The sequence below is a fragment of the Dreissena polymorpha genome, chromosome 8 (genome assembly GCF_020536995.1).
Source record: "Dreissena polymorpha isolate Duluth1 chromosome 8, UMN_Dpol_1.0, whole genome shotgun sequence".
Taxonomy (NCBI): domain Eukaryota; kingdom Metazoa; phylum Mollusca; class Bivalvia; order Myida; family Dreissenidae; genus Dreissena; species Dreissena polymorpha.
Window position 1 is genome coordinate 88,358,410 of NC_068362.1, and position 23,440 is coordinate 88,381,849.

Sequence of the window (23,440 nt, forward strand, 5' to 3'; positions counted from 1 at the left end):
AACACATACAATTGAACTATTGATAAATTATAGTAAGATGAAAGCACGGCTTAACACGATAAAAGAAATGTAGGCTATGTTAACTTCTCATTGAAAACTTATTGAATATACTACATGTGTATTTTCCCGTTTGTATTTAAAACATTTACAAACGTGTAAGGACATAGTCACCAGAACTCATTTTAAAACTGTGTATATTACTGCATCAGAATGTATTTCACATACGCTGTAGTATGCAAGTGACCGAAATAGGTAAAATCGTGGCAGGTATCTTAATACGTGTCGAAAGTTTAACAAAACACAATATTAGGACAGTTTAACAAAACATACGCTGCCTTGTATTCTTATATTTCAGGAGTTTAGATGGATCGTCCCATCCCCCGGTACTGGTAAATTACCGTATCTTATTTCAGGGAATGATTAGTGAACACTGGCTGACACTGGATGCATTGCGTAACGACCCCATTAACATTTTAAGCAACTCTCTTGCAAGCATTAACCATGGGTTACTCCTTATATCATTTCCATGTAATATTATGAGAAAATATATTAGATTGATCTAATTCAGAAACTTTTTACCCTTGTCTTGAAGGCTAAATGTATTAAAAACTGATAAATATATGCTATCAATCTTCCAAAAACCAATTAAAAGCGCTATTCAATAACTTACATCTACCGCACGTGAGTATTCTGATTACAAAGAAGACCCTCAATAGAACGTAATGGTTAAATTAATGCAAGTAAGAACAAATTGATAAAATGTGCGTTGGATTCGCCGCACCGTACGATTGTCAAATAAACTAAAATAGCTTTATTTTTAATGCGACAGCAGTGTCCAGTTTCCCAAAAACCGGTTTACTTTCACAGAAGAGCTCTTTTTCATTTTGGTGAGGGCTACTTTTTTCATAACATAGAACGTTCAGTTTAAGTAAAACTGTTAATAATACCAACTGGTTTCATTTTCATGTTGTGTTAATTTCTGAAACGTCTATTTCATTTTCTCCCTGATTCGGCATTTCCACAATGTGTTTGTGCATTTATTTCGTTCGGCGGCCACTGAAATATAGAATGATTTCGCTGTATGCAAATTGGCATCAGGATTTTGTGGTATATAGCAGATTAAAGCATACAACGCACATGAGCTGGACAAAAATATTACTGATCCTTCAATCCGTCTGTGTTTTGTATACGCGACTAATACTAGTTGAAGTTGGTCTGCTTAAAATGTTGCCTAAATTTGTTGACGATCGGCCTCCGACTGGTTCAAAACTACATACTGTGACCATTGTTTGTTATCAATTAGTGACTGTTGGAACTACGCATTCGCTGAAGTCATGTGTAGATTTTAACAATCACAAACAAAATGCAAGGATAGACACTTGGTAGGATGATTGTATGTAGAGGATATGATTGGCTATATTTTAAGCTTTAAATGTGTCTCGTAGAGATGTTCAAATCATAGATCAAAGACATATGTATTTATATTGTGCCTTTCGCTCGCCTCTGATAATATCGAAACTGAAATCAAATAATTTATATTGTGCTCGCACGCTCAATAAGTTTGTTGCTTAGATCCCTTAAACAACTACTTTGGTGTGGCCTTATCGGTGATCAGAGACCTTTTGATATAATAATGGTATGTCTATTATGATAACATGAATAATTGATGGTTACCATCCCAAAATGGTAAAATATCTGATCAGGGAACATTTAAGGAGTGTACTGGTGAATAGTTGTAAAACTCTATTTAGATCATTGGATAATTTAATCGTTTTTTAGGATAAAATGATTACAATTTGCGGTTGGCGTGCTTTTTTATGCAAAAGTATCACATCGCACCTCTAACAGACTGCGTTTATGGCATTAATACTTAATGGTCATTCATTAATGTATCATTTAAGGTACTTAATAAAATAAATGCAACTTTTACGAGATTTCATGATTAATTTATATCCAATGAAATACTAAGAATAAAAACTCTAACAATTTAAGTTGTGTATACGTATGTTTAACGACAAGGGATAGTTTTAGGAGTATGCAGATACACGTACCAATTTTAAATATTACCAGATGAAGATCATATCAGGATTTATTTCGGCATACATTAATGCTAAGAAGACTGAATTACATGTTGCTGTTGTTGTATTTGACACAAAGAAAGAAAAGGACTATTCAAATGCATTTAACTGAAAGGTATTCAAGCTTCTGTCAACGTCTGTAAATTAATAGGACAATACATATCTTAAATTTTCTTATCGGCTGTCAATACGAGGTCGTAAAAGTACAATTTGCTGTTGGATATCAATGCAACATTTTACTTTGCAGCACATTCTCTGGAAACCTAGGATATTATTCTTACTGTCAAAACAACCATCAAAACATTAATACTTTTCTATTCGTAACGCGTTGAAAATTAGGTGCCCATTCAAGTCGCTTGGTATACTACTAAATGACTTTTTATAGCCAACTAAATCGCAAATGGGAGCTCTTTAGCTATACTTCGTAGACATTAGAAATAAGTATAATCCTTAGATGTTATTTATTTAAAGGCAGCTGTATACCTCATGTATGTCAATTAGCATTGATCTTTAAATATGACGTTTTTACTATCAAAGTCCCCGTCATGTCATCGCCCGAATAACTCAACCGAGCGTGTCAAACTCGGTTCAATGCAGAACATGTCTTTATAAATTAGCAATTGAAACCGCAATATCTATTGAGTGAGAGGACAGCCAAAGTGGGTAGTCGTCTGTATTGGAAGGCCTTAAACGCCAAGAAATAGATCATTTAATGGTTTGATTTCTCTGTGTTTGTGTATAGTTTACGTACTTGAAACCATTGAAGAAAGCAACAACACAATCGCTAAAATCAAACGTACATGGGCAATATATCTAATAACATTTTATTTTCGGTAAGATTATATAAGTGATAAATATGTTTTCCGTCTCGCATGTGGTATTGCAGTGTATCTTAACGATCGGACTCGCTGTTGGTCATAGCGGTTCAGACGTCAATGACGTAATGACGCGTTTATTTAGGACACAGAATAACAATATAAAAATCCGACCTCTGAAAGATCAACTGATGGTGATGGATATACATGTGGATTTTAATCTTAACAGTAAGTAAATTATATTTGATGGAAAGTACATTTCATGTACTAAGTAATATTAATTATTATTAGTGTTATTATATAACTATAATAATAATTACAACTATGTATGTGTTCATTATAGGCAATCACAGAAATCCATAACTCCCGGATTACCGCCACTTAATATGCGCCGCTATTACGGTACTGAAAAAAAACAGGGAAGCGAAACGATTTAATCGAAAATATTTGAAATAGTTTAAATCTGATCATCAAATAATATCGCGTTATTTAATGTGATTAATAGAAATAAGGTTCGTCCGCATACTTTTAAGAGTAATAAAACTGAGCATGTATTAGGTCTTGATTGCCATAGTAATTGTTATTTGAAGGTGATGCTTGATATCTTAATAGCGGCATCTACACATGTGCATCTATGTTGTGTCACGGGCATACCCATTAACGCTTTTAGTCCACACTTAGGACAATGTCTGCATTTGAGCGAATGCGTTTGTGCCTCTATTGCAGGAGTTTCTTCAAGACCATTACCTTACTTAAATTTATAATCCGTAATTAACGAACAAAAACATCACGTACTTTTTTCCTGTTTATAACATTTCATTGTTTGTTTCGTTAATTTAAACTTTATTACTAAAATGTAATAAATACATGTTTGGGAAATGTAGAGAGCATGATTTGAGCTTTTAAGTTTATAATTAAATAAAGACATGTTTCGGAAATGTAGAAAACATCATTAGATCTATTTAAGTTTATGTTATGCTCCGTTTATTTTCATCTTGAACATTTTATCGTAAATCTAGACTTTAATTAAAAAAAATCATTTCAGTAAATATTTCGAACACATACAAAGTTTATTCCGGGCTATGGACTTTGATATTACCTGTAAAACGTTATTTAAATGATATAAAATACAGTTATAGGAAACAGCTGATATGTACTTTTCAATAAAATAAGCGTGACATCTTACACAGTTGTGCTTATGAATATCTTTGGTTCTTGAAAAAAATCATTTTAAATCCTAAAATTCGTTTCCGGCTCAAGATTTGTGTTTAAGCTTAAGAATAATAAATGAACGATATAAATAAAAAACATTCAAGTGTAAGTCTCAGCTATATGCATATTTTTACTATTAAAAGGTGTACCTCTTCCTTAAATTTTACAGAGTTTCACAAATAACTATTTTTTGACCAGTTTTAATTAAAATAAAAAACTTCATCTTGTCTGTAGATTTTTATATAATCTTTAAAATGACACGTAAATGCAAATGTTTATAACATGTTCAGACAAAAAAAGATATGTACTATTCAATAAAAAATGTATTGCGTCCAACAATAGTTCATAATACACATCTCCGGAACTAAATAGGTATGGCATTTAAAAAGAAATTTTTACAGGTTTTAACAAAGGTATTTATCTATTTTTCAATAAAACTGTCTACTTCGGCCTTAAATCTTTCAAAGTTTCGTAATTAATATCTCCAACACTTTTTTACGCTCAACTCACAAAGCTTCAGACTTTAGATATTGGTATAACCATAACAATTATCATTGAATAATAAGGTTCCATAAAGAAAACAAAATTGTCAAAGGCATTACTGAAGGTTTGATAAAAAAAGCTCACTCAGCCTTTAACATTACGTATTGTTACCGAATATTCTTACAGAGACACATATTTTATAAAATTATCTATGGTGTATATTTTGTATTTAATTTATAAATATCGAAACTTTGTTTCATGTTTCGCTTGTTTTCAATCCTGCTGTGCGAATTCATAAAAAAAATGTTCATTGAAAAGAAGCAGATGTACACTATGATAACGCTATAATCTGCCAAATTCTTTAGTACCGTAATGGAAGCGGGTCGGTGATAGCCGATATGGCGGCGTTCAATTTATCGCTTTCGGGGTTGTCTATATATCGCTCGTTAAAAAATATGTTCAATGTGTTATTTCTAATCAAACAGAGTGTAATTTTACATCATAATCTTCCGAACAAGTAGACGAGAATGAAAGATGTCCTATCCTACGGGAACAAAGCTATTATTTAACACATTATGCTTTAAACGATGCATACATATTTATCGTAACATCTTCAAAGATTTTGGAACTTCACATAAATGAAATCATGATATTTCTTTTAGAAAAATAAAGCAAATGGTTGGTCTTATATTTTTAAACGGCGATAATTATAATCTGTTGCTTGCAAATTGGCCTAAAAATCGAACTCGAATGGTATGCTGTTTCAGATCCATAGAAAACAATTGCTGATCACATTTGTTTAATCCTTTTTCAGTATTCTCATCTTCGATACTGGCATCGTCACACACCATCTTAACTTTAATCAGCAATTGCTGAATTTCCGTCATCATACAAAACATCTCGTAAGTATAATTGGGTTCAAACTTGATGTTTGCGACGTCATCACATAATTTTCAATATTTAGCGAAATAAATATCATCATAATTTAAGACATACGCGGTATTGACATCATCATGATAAATATCATCGCAATCCTGTCAACCTCCATCTTCCAATCCTCCTCAACCTCAACGTCATCATCTACAGCAGCAGATGAAGCAGCATGTATCTTGAACTCTTGTTAAAACGGAACTTTGAAATTTGATATTTACTTTAAGTTAATTTTATAAAGACTTAGGTACAATCAAAACGGAAATGGAGAAGCCAACAATAACATTATTCGTTACAGCTAATCCTTCTAAAATCATCACTAATGATTCTACTGATGCTGATGCTGCTGCTACTATGTCTAAATGCCGCCAATTATACTTATATGCACATATATTATATTAAAACTGTTTCGGTTGGACATGATGGAATATTTGTTCATGGATGATTCGGTTAATTATCGTATTATGTTCAATGATTTATTAAAATTCTTACAAACACATGAGCATATTCATCCTTTATGGAAATCCCGTAGGTAGTGGTTGTTCTAATACGTTGTGCTTTAAAAGCACGCCTAACCCATTATTATAACAACTTGATAAATACTAAAAAGATATATAATAAGAAACAGGATATGAACACTGTATGTAAAGAACAGAATCGTGTTTCTTTCCAGTTTGTAATGTGGAGACCCTGAGTAGAAAATCTGTTTGAAAAGTATTCTTTACAAACTTTCAGCTTTTATTTTTTAAATGACGTACATATCACCACTTAAAGTAACGTGCTGGCAGTTTGGCAAATGATGTTTTACAAATTATCGTTATATATTGAATATATCAAAAATTAGATTAAATTCTTACAAATTAAACACTCCTTAATGATACAAATATTAAAATGTACTTCAGTTATGCATAATTATCAATCAAAATCGGTTCAATAATGCTATAAAGCGTTTGTAACGCATTTCATCGAAAAGGTGTGCTAAGCCTATAGTACGCTGTAAATTTCAAAATCCTAAATGGTCAAGTAGTGAAGAATTACAATGTTCCTCCCCAATGTGTCTATTAATGAAAAGGCAACATTTAAATATTTATATATATCCCAAATGTGTCGTATTGGTATACATTTCATTCCTTCCTTCAAAGTTAATAAAATTTGTGAACTATTCCCAATATAAACAGATTAAAAAACCACTAACAGACATTCATTAAAATGGAATTTTGAATTAAAACTTTTATTTGTATTAGGTATAATCGAGTTTGACGAAGCGAACGGGGCGTTGAAAACAGCCGGTTACCTTTTTTAATCCTGGACTGACGAATATCTTCAATGGGATAGCACGGCTTTTAACGGAACTGAAAGTATTTTTCTCGTAAGTTTTTTTTATGATTACATGTGTTTTTTAAGTAAATAATTTTCATACGACACGAAATGAAAAAAGAATATGTTTTGCATAACAACTCAAGATACTTTATTCGTATTGGATCTACATTTCTCTTTCACATTTACACATCTGTTCAATGTATAACCATCAAAATTAAATAGTAGCATTCTACCATTCTTAAAAATTATCCATCACGCGTTTTCCTATCCACGCAGGACACACGTGCATGAACACAAACACGCACCAAATTACACACATATAATGATAACATTTCAACTTATAGCATATTATAACAAGCACTCATCATACAGTTACAACCACACTAAATTCTATTACAAACTCACACAATACAGTGCCAAAAATAATAAGCGCATATCCTATTATGTATTCGCTCGTCATTTCATAAAAAAATATCAACGATCAGCAGGAGTCGGTCGAGACGTTCTGTAGCGCGAGCCGCCGACTTCCTGAGGCCGCCACCGAGCGCTGTGTGCACGACATCAAACACAATAAAAATTATAATTTTCCTCAGGCTGCCTGTCTTTTGATTTGGAACTTAAAATAATCGAGTCGCTACGAATATATACAATGCGCCAACAGAGGGGACTGATGCCTTCCACAAACCCTCCGGCTTCCGTGAAGCAACTGGCTACCGCTTCCGTGAGGCTCCTGGCTTCCGCGAAGCCACTGGCTCTTCGATACCCCAAGGCCTTAGGTGAAGCGTCTGTCACTGCCGTGTACGACCTCCGTAGACTCCACACTCTGAACACCCTCTACAGGAAACAGGAACTCTGCAGCCCGGGCAGCACCGTTTATAGCTTGCAGCCAACGTAAATACCCAACTTCTCCAGAATTCTGTACCTTTCTCTTTAGAAGTGATGACGTTAACATCCGCAAGAGATCTGAGAACTCACCAAGAAACAAGCCTTCATATAGCGGCGAACAGAGCACCACCTAGCCAACGGAAAGGCACGATCCGGAGACTACTGCGTTTCCGAATGCCCTTCGTGTTTTGCCGAAGTTTACCGAGCATCTATTTATTGTGTTATAACGTTTTAATTATATGACTTTGCATGATATATGTTTAATAATACAGTGATTAACTTCTATATTGTATTTGTAATATTTTATTAGAGACCTTTTACGATAATAACGTGAAAATTAAGCTTACTTTGTTAGTAGAATCCCGTTTGCGTACTTATTTTGGTTGACAAATTTATGACTAAGGGAAGTAACCAATGAAGGCTTATACAAATAAAGGGAAGTTACTAACTGTTTCTTATAAGACCGTTTCGCCCCGAAGCCGTTCGCTACAGTTCAACACCAAATTACGATTCAACATGGATGTTATCAATATTTTTTCTTACAGCCCCAGGACAACATTTGGAAGCCGGACATTTCACTCAAGAATTCCGTTAATTCCTTCACTAGTCTGGGATCACCTCACCTTAATGTCTTTGTAAAAAGTACCGGCGGAGTATCTTGGTATCAGGTATGCTCTATCGATAATTTATCAAAGGGATCGAATGTCAGATTATCATCATTTAAAATACAGAGGATTGAGTGTGGACTTGTTTAACAAAGCGCGTGAAATATACAAATGTACATCATTCGTCTCTCTGAATGAAAGTACGAACTTACTATCAAAATGGCCAGATAGACTTAATTTTTTAAATGGTTATACTTTGATCTGTGTTACTGTAGCGCGTTTTTTGTTACATATCTTCAAGATAATGTTATTTAGTTGATAACAATCTTTAAAATAGTTTGTTCTACATATCTTACCATGCCCATTACATATCCTTCAGTCCACATGTGACGTAGACATTCAGTACTTTCCATTTGACGTCCAAACGTGTAGCCTGGTTTTATCCACCTGGAGTAATTACAAGTCAGACGTGACCCTCTATCAAAACTCGGAGAACATCCATTTGGACGAATACATTCCAAACAGCATGTGGGACATCCTATCAACAGCTGCAAGGTGAATCCTCTTTACATTTCTCCATGTAATGCCTGTCTTGTGGTTAAGTGCATCTTTTAAAACTAATATGATAATAGATGCTACCTTATGTACGGGCAAAAGCTTATTTGATGTTTGTTAAAGATAACACGGGTAATATATGTCTGCACATTATCATGCAACAAAACATTCAATTTTTTTACAAAACAATATGTAATTTAGCAAAGCAATAAACTATCATTTGTTTTAATCTTAAACAAGTTTATGAAGCTATGCTTTATGTATAGTAACCCCTTGTACTGTTTTCAAACTCTTAAACATGTATTCCATTTTTTGTTTACTTTTAAAAACAATGTTAGAATTTAAAAAAAAAATCAAAAAAATCTCGCGAATCTGTGTTTTATTGATGTTTTCCATATGCAGGGATGCCATTTATGTTTTAGGGCAAGATTATTTCTAAAACGATTTTATTTAACTTAAGCATAAAAAAGAAATGTGCCGTACTTCATTATTTTGGTCCCATGTCTAAATCATCGACATCGTAAATGTATCCCCTGCATATGTAAAAAAAATTTGTACTTAATTAATGTAAATAAACATATAAATGCAACAATGCTTCCGGGAGTGTTTGCATATATCTTGAAAGAAGTGCATAGACCTCATTCACTGCGCAAAATTACACAGACCAGAAATATCACCTTTGGCTTTGGACTAGTCCAAATAATTAGACGTAAGCTACCCCGCTTACGTCTAAACGGCTACCGTCGTTTTCCTATAGCAAATTGAGTTCAACTTAAACTTCAGTTTTTCTCGTTAAATCTTTGCTAATGCATAAAATTATCATTAATTAGACATAAGTGTGAGCGATTACCTCTTAAATGTGTAAAAATTGTGCTTTTAAACCACTTATGTACATTTTTTAAATAAACATACACAACACACGAAGTGTGTTTGACGTTTATAGAATTACATTGAATTATCTTGAACGAAATTATTTTTTGAATGGGTTACACATAACCAATTGTTGTTGTACAACAAACAACATCACTTTTTAGCTTTCTGTACTTTTTAATTAAATGAAACCTATATGTGTGTGTTAAAACTACCAGTTGTATCACGGAGTGTATATTGATAGGAGATGAATCGAGTATTTGACCCTTACTGTAGTAAATTCAATCTTATGCAAAAACTATTCATCCGATTTTATTGGTTTATACGTTATCGTGTTGCTTATTAATTCCTCTTTCAAAAAATATACGTTTTAGTATACTCCCGTTGTTATTAATGGATTTATAGCGAGATAAACACAAGAAATACACATTTTATGTTTTACCACGGCACGTTTTACCGTGTTGTGGCTATCGATCTTGTACAATTAGCGTACAGCGAAGCGCCGAGGTTATACATTTTGATGTACCCACTCACGTCTTTTGTTGAATTATAGTTTCATTTCTCGGCCGATTTTGACAAATTATATATCATTAGAAAGCTTACGTTACGAAGTAAACAGATATATAAACATATATTAAGTTTTTCTTCTGATTTCGACAGCCCGGCGAGTTATAACTTTAACTTTTGCAAATATCATACCGTATTGGAGTTTTAGAATCTAGATTTACGGTTGACATGTTCGTACTTAATACCAATTTGTAGCGTTCTTCTGATTTCGACAGCCCGGCGAGTTATAACTTTAACTTTTGCAAATATTATACCGTTTTGGAGTTTTAGAATCTAGATTTACGGTTGACATGTTCGTACTTAATACCAATTTGTAGCGTTTATATTTGGAGTTCAGTTTTAAAAATTACATCTTGCTTAGTAGAATAGAATTCTGTATACGATAGAAAAAAAAATGTTTATAAACGAAAGTAATTAAGGAATGAAGGCGGAAGAAAGTAGCGCGCGTTCTTAACGCACTGAACTGATGCTACGGTCTTGGCGATTATGCTTTTGTTTAGAAACCGGCCATTGAATTTCCTTTGCCATGATTATTATATTTTTTATGGAATATATTGTGGTATTTTGTTCACGAAACATATCAATAAAGCTTATTATAAATAAATTTTAATAAATTAACGATTTCAGCTCTTGTTTATAACACAGAAAGGGTGATAAATTTATGATGAAACAGCGCATATAGCGGACCCTCTCGATTTTATTCGGCTTTGAATGCATACTTGAAATAAAATGGGTGTCAAAAACATTCATCGTTTGCTGTTTATTATCAACGAGGGAATTTTGTATAATTATATGAAATGTTATTTACCTTAAATTATCAATTAATTAAAGATTCTTGAAAATCACGGTCGGTGTTACGCGGGTCATTTCGTATTTTGACATCAGGGCATCATGTCCAACTATTCAAAATCAGATTTTTTTTCATTGGGACGATGACGGCTTAGATTTAGACAGGCAGACAGATAGTTTATTCAGACTTATACAACAGTACATCGTCTTCAACTCAAATATATAAATTATTTTTAGACGAATTGTTAGGTGATTACGCATATAGCAGTGATGATTCTGAGAATGTTGCCATGTTTCTTATCCGTGTAATCTAGAGTCCGTGGTTTGAGCATTTTTATCGCGGTGTTCAATAAAAGATATCTCAATAATCTTGTTTATTGATAGATCTGTGGTTTTATTGTCCCTGTGTTCAGCACAAACCAATTATCTCTTTATGATCAGATACTGTGCCGACCAATACTAAATAACACTATGGTGTCATACGCCACAGCAGGGACCTATACTTGTGATCATGGAGTCTTAGTGCAAGACTTAAAAAAGTATGTTGTTTCGCTTGCGGTTGTTAAAGCCAAAACGGGGCTTCCCAGCTGGCACAGCTGCTGATATTCGGATCTGAATATCTAAACTTATTCAGACCTTATTCTTAACCGTTGCGCGTTTTACAATATCGTATTTTAGGCGGGAATACAACTCAGTGAAACTATTCAATTTCTTATACAACATTAAGCATATTAACAGTTATTGAAATTAACAATATCAGCGACATCTTTTTAAAGACTAAACACCTTTTCAAGTATCGAATTTAACATGTCAATAAAATATATTAATACCAAAAAAAGGTTTCATTTAATAATGTTCACATTAAACCTTTAAATGAAAGTGTCGCTTTAACTATTTTCCGTGTCTTATTAAGCCGCGAATGGTTTGCTAAAAACAGTTAACAAAAAGGGCTACACGTTCTAATTCTTAATGAAATACAAAAATAAGTATAACATAATTAATAACGTCCATAAAAACACACGGCAAGATCAAAGTTTTAATGGAAAACTAATATGACATTCCACGTAAATTATTATTTTCGTCTAAATCGAATACTATATATAGAGAAACAATGTATTTATAACCGACCAATGAGGTAACATTATGCAACTTTCAATTTACACAGTGCTATATGGCAACAATATGGAATTCGAACAGTGGTAGTGTTTTAAGGTCTGGACTATCATTACTTGTAAGTTTGTATAAACATTTTTCTAATGCAATTAGTAAAATAATGTTTATATTTTATGTTTAATAATTTATTGCATGATTATTCTGTGCTGTTATATGAATTTGATGCCGTTAAAGCTTCCGACATGAATTCATGTCGGAACGATGCTATTGCAAAATAACGTTAAACGATATGAGGTCGATGTAAATCGACCTCATATTTATAGGAGTAGCTTTGGACACAATACCCTTTGCATATCTTCCGCACTATTAGAGCTTATGTCATGAAATGTGGTAAACTTATTGTATTTTTCTGAATCCTCAGGAATTAACAGTTGGTAAAAACTATCGCTTATGGCATACACAGATTGAACATTACTAGGTTGGTGCTAAGGAGAAAATACTAGTAGCAAAAATTTAGATTTATGATGAAGACCCACATCATAAGCTTAACGCTAAATATATGAGTGTACCTGGTAATTTATGTGTGAGACAAAAAATAAACAACAATATACTTATTATCACGAATTTACTGTTATCAACAAGCATTGTTTTACCAGTAAATAATTTACCAAACCATATTTAAATAAAATATAATCAAATATTTTTCACCTGAATTTAATTTCATTATTTCGTTTATTTTCATTTTACGTAATGCATTTTCATGTTTTGAAAGTAAAGATATTCAGCCATAATGGAATGTGGCATTAAGCATATAGACAGCAGCTGCGTATTGCATGTGAATCAGGCAGTTTCCACATGAATATGATTATAAAATAACAACCCGATTATTAAACTGCATGTACATCCCAATTGATTAAAGTTAAGTTTTTGTATGTTCAAGCTCATAAACAAAATAACACATTCAGTATGTTCATTTATACCCTTATCTTCTCACCCTTGTTTCTGTGCACTCAACACATATAGTATTAGACAGACACACTGTTATGAGTTTGCATATATTCGGATAAGTTCCTACCACGCGTTTGTTAGTTCAAAAACACGCTCAGTCATGGCACTAAATGTCAATGAGTTGACTTCATCAAAGATGTAGAACCAAAAAAAAATACTCCACTCATCCAGTACGCCTTCTATGAAGAAATAATAACAAGCAGTCATTAAATAAAATGAATACCGTATCCTACACTTTCGCTTCTTATATGGTCTTCATAAAATTAATCAGAGACAGTTGACAAGACTAAACTTCTGTTTTCGCTTATTTGCAATTTTTTCAAAGTGTCAGCATAATGTGCAAATTATAATGGTAATAAACAACATGGTCTCAGGTGTGTCAAATGAATTTTTAGGCAAGGATTATTAATTATAGGTATAAGTTCAAGTGTACAACACACTCTTTTGTAATAAAAATATGGCAAAGAGTGCTACTGGCACTGCATTATGCACATTTATATTTAAGCAAAAATTAACATTCATTTATATAATAAACAAGAAATCTGATACTTAAAAACCACTTAGTAGATATTGTTTAATGTACTATGTATTACTCAAAGGCATCATCACACAATGAGACAACACAATGGTCTCTAAACAGAGTGTGCTTTTTAATTGTGGCATACATTTTATGAAATAATACTAGTAATAAAAATACAGAAAAAAACGTCTAGAGCTGCCTGGGAACTATCATTTTTAATATCAACAATTCATTTGACATGCAAATTGTTAATTTCACCATTCTTTCGAATTGTTTTCACACCTGATATGTGTTATGCTGTTTATTCTTTTTGCTTACAGATATACAGAGTCTCTTCACAATTATTGCAGTTTCTTTACAGTCCACTAACGTTCAACATTACAGAATCACAATTGCTAATGTTTCAGTCCCGGTCAAGCTTTATAATATGTCCAGAATTACTTAGTTGTTGAGTGCAAAGCACGCAGTCAGTTTTGCTCAGCAGAATGCTGCATGGAATGTGTGAAGTCCAGCATTTGACAGAGCAGCTTCTAAAAGAAATTCAAAGAGAATCCATAAAATGTACATATGAATTAGTCTATTTCCAATGTGTATGTAAGCACAGTTTGATTTTTTACAGTTTGAAACAGTTTGGTACAAAAATGATCGAGTATGAGTCGGAGATGCAATATTGTTTACAATCACAACGTTACTTAATACATCACAAAAGGAAGGGTCTTTAGAATAATCACGTAGAATATACTCAAGAAATAACTCAAAAACTTAATACAATGATAACTTTTATGTTCCATTAGTTTGACTGAATAATAATCATAATGACCTTAAATTTAAAATCGGCGAAATTTTGTATGTGCCGAAAACAGTTCCCATGCTATCAAAGGTAATCTTTAGCAATATAATTATAGATTGATGTTTTATGTAACCAAACGCAATATTTTAATTGAATAATTACTTACCAATCGAGTGCATTCCATTAATTTATTAAATTTCAACAATGTAAACATCCACCAGAGTATGTCAGTTTCAATTTTCACTTCTTAATGACGTATTGACGAAAGCAGTGACGTCACACAGACATGTATAGTTGTCGACGAAAGAAACGCGGCCGTTCATGTTGTCAACAAATATAACTTTTAAACAGTTGTTTATTTATGAAAAGGGATAATATTAACTAAAGAATATTGGGTTTATTGAAGAAGTTAATTCGAAACTAATCTTATTCGATATTGTAAACCGGAAGTACGCAAATAATTTAGACGGGTTATCTTTTTTAAGATTTTGTTAACAACATCTAGAGCAATTTTCAATTTGCAATGCATTATGGGAAACAGGAAGTGTCACACAGGGAGGGAAACAGACGTATTTTGATCGTAGAAAATCATATAATGCAAGGAGATAGAGTACCATTACCTACAAAATAATAAATTTCTTGTATTTTTCATTGAGGAATGCATCTACGTGTCATGTAGCGTTTGTCGAAGTGTCTATGTTGCTCCAGCGGTCTTTGAATTTCCATCGCGAAAATAGATGACGGCAGGAATTATTTGACTTGATAGCCTATAGGGTAATGTCTCTCTGTATTTCAGAAAATAAAAGTTACACGAAAATACTTACGAAACCATAGTAATGACTATTTTATAATAATAACTATTGTAATAACTATTTTATAATGATAACTTGCTGAATCAACAGCATCAGTGTTGTATGACTAGTTCATTTATTAAAACCCCTTTCTGCATTAAAAGCACACGTCAAGCAAACAAAGGTACGGCAGTATTAAACTAACATTCCAGCTTTGTTAAATAATGTGTGTTATGATACTCCTATTATGTATTGTATTTGCTATATTCACGTTTAAAAGGCATTGTAAGGTGACAACCGTTGTAACGTGCGAGTGTTCACGCAATTATACATTGGTGATGTTTGATTTTAGTTCAAAACGTATTTTTACGAAGCTTTGGAACACAGACCGTAAGACACGAAGTCTACAAAAAAGATCACTGTGTTTTAAAACTGAGACGTATTTTCATCACGAACTGGCTACCTTTTACGAATGGTACGCTCAGGACAGACTTGAGCATTCTTTTTTATTAAAAACCGACGCTTGAAGGCGAGATAGAACATATACGCACTTATGTCCAACAAGGTGAAATATTGAACTTTCAGAAGGTGTGCAAGGCGACAGCAATTGTATGATGACAAAATGCATATTGCAAATGCTGTTATAGGACGATTATACTAAAGCCATTTTAGATATTTGCGCATGGTCGATTGGTCTTACAATGAAAAATAAACAATTTATTATGAAAAGTTCACATCAAGTATTTGTAAAGTTTTTTTTTCAATTTTATTTTGTACAGGGCGGTCAACACAACAGAATCTGAGGTTGTGTTCGAAATAAAGATGAAACGAAAACATGGATTCTACATCATCAACATCATAGTTCCCGTCATTCTCTTGTCCATTCTGAACACGTTTTCGTTCGTCCTACCAAATACGTCGGGTGAGCGTGCCAGCTTCTCTGTAACGGTATTCCTCTCACTGCCCGTGTTTCTAACCATCGTCGCAGCGTCATTGCCCACGAACTCCGATAGCGTCTCCTTACTGTCCGTCTTCTTGATCCTAATGACGGCGTCAAGCACGATTATTGTGGCTCTGTGTCTTGTGGAAGCAAGATTAGGCACCCGAAGTACGACGGACCGACCTATTGGCAATGGATTCTTGGCAGCGTATAAATTAGCCAACATTCTGAGATGCAGGACATGCAGACGTACACAAGTGAAACCATTAATGACGGATAATTTTCAAGAAATCAACTGGATCGATATCGTTGATTCAATGGATTTTCTTCTGTTTATACTTTTCAAGACATTGACCATACTTAGCGCTGTTATTTTATTTGTGACAGCCTCAAGCCACTGAAATCAAAATCAATTCAAATATGAGGATTCGGACTGTGTTAAATAACCACAAAGTCATCTAATAACCCATTTGATGTGAAAAAACATATCTCCATTTTCCGTATTTTTTGTTTCGAACACATGCAATTCACGGACAAAAGACTTTTGGTAAAATTCAAACACAACAGGTGGTCCATTTTGATTGACCAAGCAATAAATGCAAATGTTCGATAATACAGAAAGTTTGAAAGCTAGTTTCAGATGGTATACTAAGTATTTGTATCCAGTTGTGACGTCATATATTTGTGACGTCAGACTTGTACACTCTCGAGTTAGGACGCCATTTTTGATATGGAAGAAAAAATGGAACAGTTTATGGGTTAAGTGTCCGGGAAACTGCACAAATTCGAACGTTAACTGAATAACGGGTTAGCTTAGGTGCATAGATTACCAGTGGACGACAATCCACGCCGATTATCAGTGGATCCTAGCAGTTTTGCTCCCACTAGAGACAGCCACGTGCTTTTTTCTACCGCAACCGGGACATTGCCGATGGAAATCCAGGGGGATTTTTCAGCGTTGAATGACTCTCTTTCGCGAGTGAGGCTTCCGGCTGAGCTCAAACTTGACGAATCCCGTCAAGGAGTCCGGAGATCAGACCAACCAGGCGTAAACATTCTTAAACAGTGCAGCCGGTATAGCGATACTTCAGCGAAGTTGTTGGCCACGCTCGAGTCAGGTCAACCTTTGACACAAGACACATTGGATAAGTTGTTCCTGGTTGCCCACGCTCAGTGCAAATACTTACAGGACGAATACGCGTCTGTGCTTGTCTACAGCCAGTTTGACAATTCAACCTCTAGATTGTTTTGAGCTCTTCAAAAGAACACATCAGGGTTGAACGCGGAATCATTGGAGACTTTCCGGTCGGCTGCAACGTTTGCTGCAGCTCGCCGGCCGCAACGAGGTGGTAACTCTAGCAATCAGACAGCTTAAGGTCGTGGGCGTAGATACGGTCAGCGCTCTGGAGACGTTTTCAGAGGATTGTCTCGTCGAGGCTTCCCGCAGAACCGCAGGGAAGACAACTCTTCATCAACGGCAGCCGGATCAAAGGCCGAGTAGCTTCCCTTGGATTTCGACAACCAATCGCCCAATCTCTTGCACGACGGTCACATTACATTCACCTCTGTGTTGGGCTCAGAACGCACTATTGTTTTGAAAGCGTCTCATTCATGTCATGATCATTCCAAGCGTTCATCATTGAGGTTACAGTATACTAAACAATCTCTCGCACGACGGTTACATTGCATTAACTGCATTAAAGAAAACCATCTCATACCATGATATCTTATATCAGTCTTAATTAAGTATTATAAAATTGATATGTTTTTTTATGTTAAGAAACCAACATACATAAATACGTCGAAGCAATGCATAACGTCACTCAATAAAAAATATGTACAATTGTTTACATTTGTGAAGTGCGTGGAATGATTACATCTGTGTAAATGGGCAATACAATAGTACCAAAGAGTTGCATTAAAACTCACAAGTTTATGCACGATTTATCGTACATTTAAAAGTCATTTTTCTTAATTAAATGCATGCGATCTTAAATATCCACTCAAATATACATTGTATGCGTTTGTTCGGTTTAAGCTATTTGGTAGACAAAATGGCGTGCTGAGCCTTATGCAGAGTTGTATGTGAGAGCAAAGAACGACAACTCTGCGTGGAGATTGCCAATCACCGGTGCGTGTGAAATTTTATACAGATCGTAAGTCTACATCAAAAAATTTAACTTGTTATGTGTGTGCTTTCTTTTAAGATTTTTCGTGCAGTTCATCCTTTATTCTGCATGTATGCGTGTTTCACGTTTGAAACAAAACATTGACTCCTGGACAAGTATTTTAGCGCCTGATTACGTGATCCAGTGGCTCTCCAATGGAGCAACAGTGCCTTTTAAAACTCAGGTGAAGCCTTTCCAGGCCCGTAGCCAGGGTTTTAAAAAGGGGGTGCGAATTTTTGCAAAAGACGATTGTTATTGAGCAACGAAGTGGCGAAGGGAGCATGTGCGGGAGGGGGTGTTGAAACGTTAACTCCTGCATTCTGGTCACTTTTTACCTGTATTAAGCGACTGAAGTTGTAGAGCATTTTAATATGAAATTTCACTTTCATTGACTATACTCAGTGACTGATCAACATGAATATGATATAACATACATGTATTCCCCACCACGTTGTTCAATAACCACCCTTTTCGATCAGTCAGGGATATTCATCATTTTTAACCCGACACTAATATGTGCGCACACACTTTGTTTACATATGCAACAAAAATGTATAGAATGTGAAATCAACAATAAGAACGGTAACAAATATCATTATTTATTGGAATCTTGGAAACTTGATAAAATTGGTGTGTTTTACCATTCCAACATTCTATCATTCATAAATCGAGCAAATTAAATGGAAATATTTGACTTTTTTCAAAAATATTATTTGTCTGCTACAATGGATAGTACCAGAGGCATAGCATCGCCCCAAACGTGCTAATAGTGTATTGTACAACAAACACTGATTAACAAAAATGGGTCTTTTCTAATGTGCATCAATGATAAATAGAAATCAAAATGGTATAACCGGTTACTTTTTTTAAAACTATTTTTAACAAATAAGTTATCTTTTTTCTAATCGAATTTCAGAAAAATACGAACACTTTAGGCTTCATTAAGACCCTATAACCACAAACTACTGGCCCGATGGTCTCAAAGTCCTAAACAATATACACCAGGACGTTGGAGAAAATAGATGTACTTATTTGCTCATTATATGCTCAAAATCCGACACATGATGAAAATTAAACGTTAACGTCCAACTGATCATAAGGTATAACGTTTTATATTCAGTATAACAACTGTTTAAAGTAGGACATTCCTAGTGTCAAGTTTGACATAATTAAAACATTGAGGAAAGTTCTGTATGTGGAGCAGAAAAGATGCCATTAAGTGTTGGTAAACTACAAAAAAAAAGCTACATTGCTTTGTAACAATGATTTGTTTTCTTGTCATTCAACACAAAAATCATGACTTGAGCATAGCTGATAGGATTTGCTGGAAAACGCTTTAGGGGATCCGAAAATGCTTGTACGGGGATATAACAAAAAGACAACGAAGTCCGTCGAAAATGCTGTGCACAATCTGTTATTGTTACAAACCGTGGTATAATGCAAACATATTAACCAGTGACTCATTAGTCTTCGGCAATAGTCGAAGGATGTCCTTTGATTTCAGTAATTTTCGGAAACTGACATAACATTCCGTTAATAATCATCTAAAGTGTATTTTCTTTTTAAATTGTTTTTTCAAGCCATTTAGATAATTGTCAAAAAAGGCTCTTGATCTGGGATTTTAACCCACAACAAGTAAGCTACAACATTGTGTTATGATATCTATTACAGTTTTATCTTTAACAGACATTAATAACGATAACAAGTTATAAAACAATCATTTAGTATCAAATATCTATAAATAAGTATCGATTTTATACGGATTAGAGTGCAAGGTTAATAATTTTGCATTATACAGACAACAAATATATATTTGTAACATAGATTCCAATTCCATTTTGCGGGGACCGGCTTCTTAGATCTTCTCAAATTTTGCTGTCACAACTCCTAATGATTTCAACAATTCTACAGTAAAAACTTGTGAATAAAAATCACGCGATATCTTGGAAATGACTTAATCGAAAAATTAATTATATGGCGACCTGTCGGTTGCATATTGAATTCAACATTATTTTAACGCTGAAATACGGAGACTCACTGGGTTCCTGGAAAAAATAAATTAACGTTTTTGCGTCCAATAAAGTTGAGTGCAACTTTAGTGAACAATTTTTTTAACTCGTCCCAAAAGATTGGGTGCGAATGCACCCAACGCACCCCCCCCCCTGGCTACGGGTATGCTTTCGAACTTGAAAATCACTTATTTAGTAAAAACACAGATAACATTTGTTGATTCTATTGTGTAAGCCCTTTGAGTGTTGTGCCAAAGAAAAACAATAAACTTCGTCTGATAACTGATCTGCGTCAATTGAACTCAAATTGTGACACACCTAGTTATAGGAATGAAGACATCCGTGACGCAGTTAGGTAATTGAGCCAGGTGATAGGTTTATCACTACCGACATAAAAACGGTTTCTTTCATATTCCAGTTCAAAAAGATCATAGGCAGTATTTAGGTTTTAAGTGGAGAAACAAGTATTTTCAGTGGTGTGTACTAATGTTCGGGCTTTGTTGCTTGCCATATTATTTCAATAAGACTTAAGACCAGTAATTAGTTACTTGAGGGGGCTTGGTTTGCGTGTTACTGTGTTTGTTGATGATTTTTATTAGCAGCCAGCGTTACTTGTATAACTGATCATTCAGTTCAATTATTGCACACGTTACAAGATTTGTGATTTACTATAAACTTTGAGAAATCCCAGCTTGTGCCGGCATGATCAGTTCAGTATATAGGGCGCACTATCAATAGTACTGAACATAAAGTTATAGTTAAGGCACAATCAAAGTTGCAAAATTAAAGCGGTCGATAAAGAAAGTTTTTAGCCGTAAATACGTCTCCGTGCGAGATCTTGCCAAAGTATTCTGACAGTGCGTGTCGGTAGCCTGGGCCGTAACCCCAGGTAAGTTGTTTTTTTAGGAAATCTTACGGTTGTTCGCTAGTAAATTATCTTGGGCAGATATCCATACTCTGACCCACGGTGTTGTCGAGGAATTAGAGTGGTGGCTTCAGGCTGTAGATTATTGGAATCATAAGAAAGTATGTACAGAAACTATACAAGCCCAGGTGGCAATAGATGCCAGTCATCTGGGTTGGGGCGCGGTGTACCAAGACAAGGTCGCATCGGGCGACTGGAATACTCGTTTGTCATTCCTAACGTCCAACGAACGCGAGATTTAGCCATATTAATGGCCATAAAAGCTTTCGGGAGATTGTTAACAGGGTAAACAGTCCAGATACTCACAGACAATATCTCAGCCATGGCTTTTTATCAATCATCAAGGGGGTCCGAGCCCCAGATTATCAGAATTAGCGATAGCAATATGGGCAGAGGCTATAGACTATGGGATTTCACTGCGCTGCGCGCATATTGCGGGGAAAATGAATACAGCCGCCGACGGCTGGTCCAGAACTCCGGACAAACACGACTGGATGTTGCATCCAGCAATTTATCTGTATAAAGATACTCTGTTCGGCAAGCATACAATAGACCGGTTTGAGAACTGCCAAAACACACAGCTCCCAAGGTTTAACAGTCAATTTTGGGAACCGCTTTCAGAGAGGGTGGATGCTCTGGAACAGAACAACTGGGCGCAAGAAAACAATTAACTGAACGTTCCATTTTGTTTGATACCTCGGGTGCTAGATGTTATAAAGACGCAAAAAGCATTTGCAACAGTAATATCCCCCCTTTGGAAAGCTCAAACGTGGTTTCGCCGTCTATTGACAATGTCTTATGCGCCTCCTTTACATATTCCGAACAGGCCGCGGGCATTTCGGGCCATGAGGCCAGTGCCAGAACCGTGCAGAAATCGGACATGGAAAGTATATGCTTGGAGGATTTATGGCGGAAAAGTTTGATACATAAAGGTTAGTCAGTTGAGTCCGTGAACAGATTGCAGTTTTATTTAGCTAAAGGTACGCTTAAATCATACAACAATGCTCTTGCTAAATGTGCTCGTTTTTGTAGTAAGAGTCAGTTTAGGTTTCCACCAGTGAGCACTGCTATTTTGGCGGACTTCCTGCGAGAGATATCAGATGTGTCCGACAGGCCTAATTCAGTACTTAGGACTGCTCTAGCTGCCTTAGAGCACTTGCACGCTTTAGTGGGCCCTTTAGAGACATTTAACAGTTCTGAGACTTATGTACTTTTTGCCCTCACACTTATGTTACGCCCATCTGATGTGGCTCCCAATGCACAAATTTCAAGTGCTGATCATGTTGAGCAGATTTGTTTTAATAGTAATCAGGTCGATTTACGAGACTATGAGGCCAAATTTACATTTTTGAAATAAAAAATTATACTAGTCGTACTGGGTTTGAGGTAGTACTGCCAAGGGGGGATGGTAAGTTAGACCCTATAAGTGCTCTTGAAGATTACATGGCTAGGACTAGGACACACAAACCAACGAGTGGTCCAGTATTCATATCACTTAGGGAACCTTTCAGCCCTCTTCGCGCTTCCGCGATCGCTAAAGTACTTGAGGACGGGATCAAACTGGCAGGTTTAGAAGGTCAGGGTTACTCCGCTAAGTCCTTTCGCCCGACTTGAGCCACAACTGCTGAGGAGAATCAATGCCTCGATGTCAACATGAATTAAGTTTTCGTCGCATTGCATCATGTACTTTTATACACGCTTGTAAATAGAAACATTCCTAAAAATTCTTCAAAGACTGAAATAGATAAAATCGAGACAGGTATCTTAATATGTGGCAATATCAGGAAAGTTTAACAAAACTCAATATTAGGACAGTTTAACAAAACATATGCTGCCTTGTATTTCAGAAGTTAAGATGGATCGCCCCACCCCCTGGTACTGGTTAATTACCGTAACTTATTTCAGGGTATGATTAGTGAACACTGACTGACACTGGATGTATTGCGTAACGACCCCGATGCATATTATGAATAGTTTAGGGTATGGCAAATGTTCAGTTTCACTGTTTCCTGACAAATATCATTACTACAATGAAAATTTGCAAATCTGAAAAAAGTCAATTCTGTC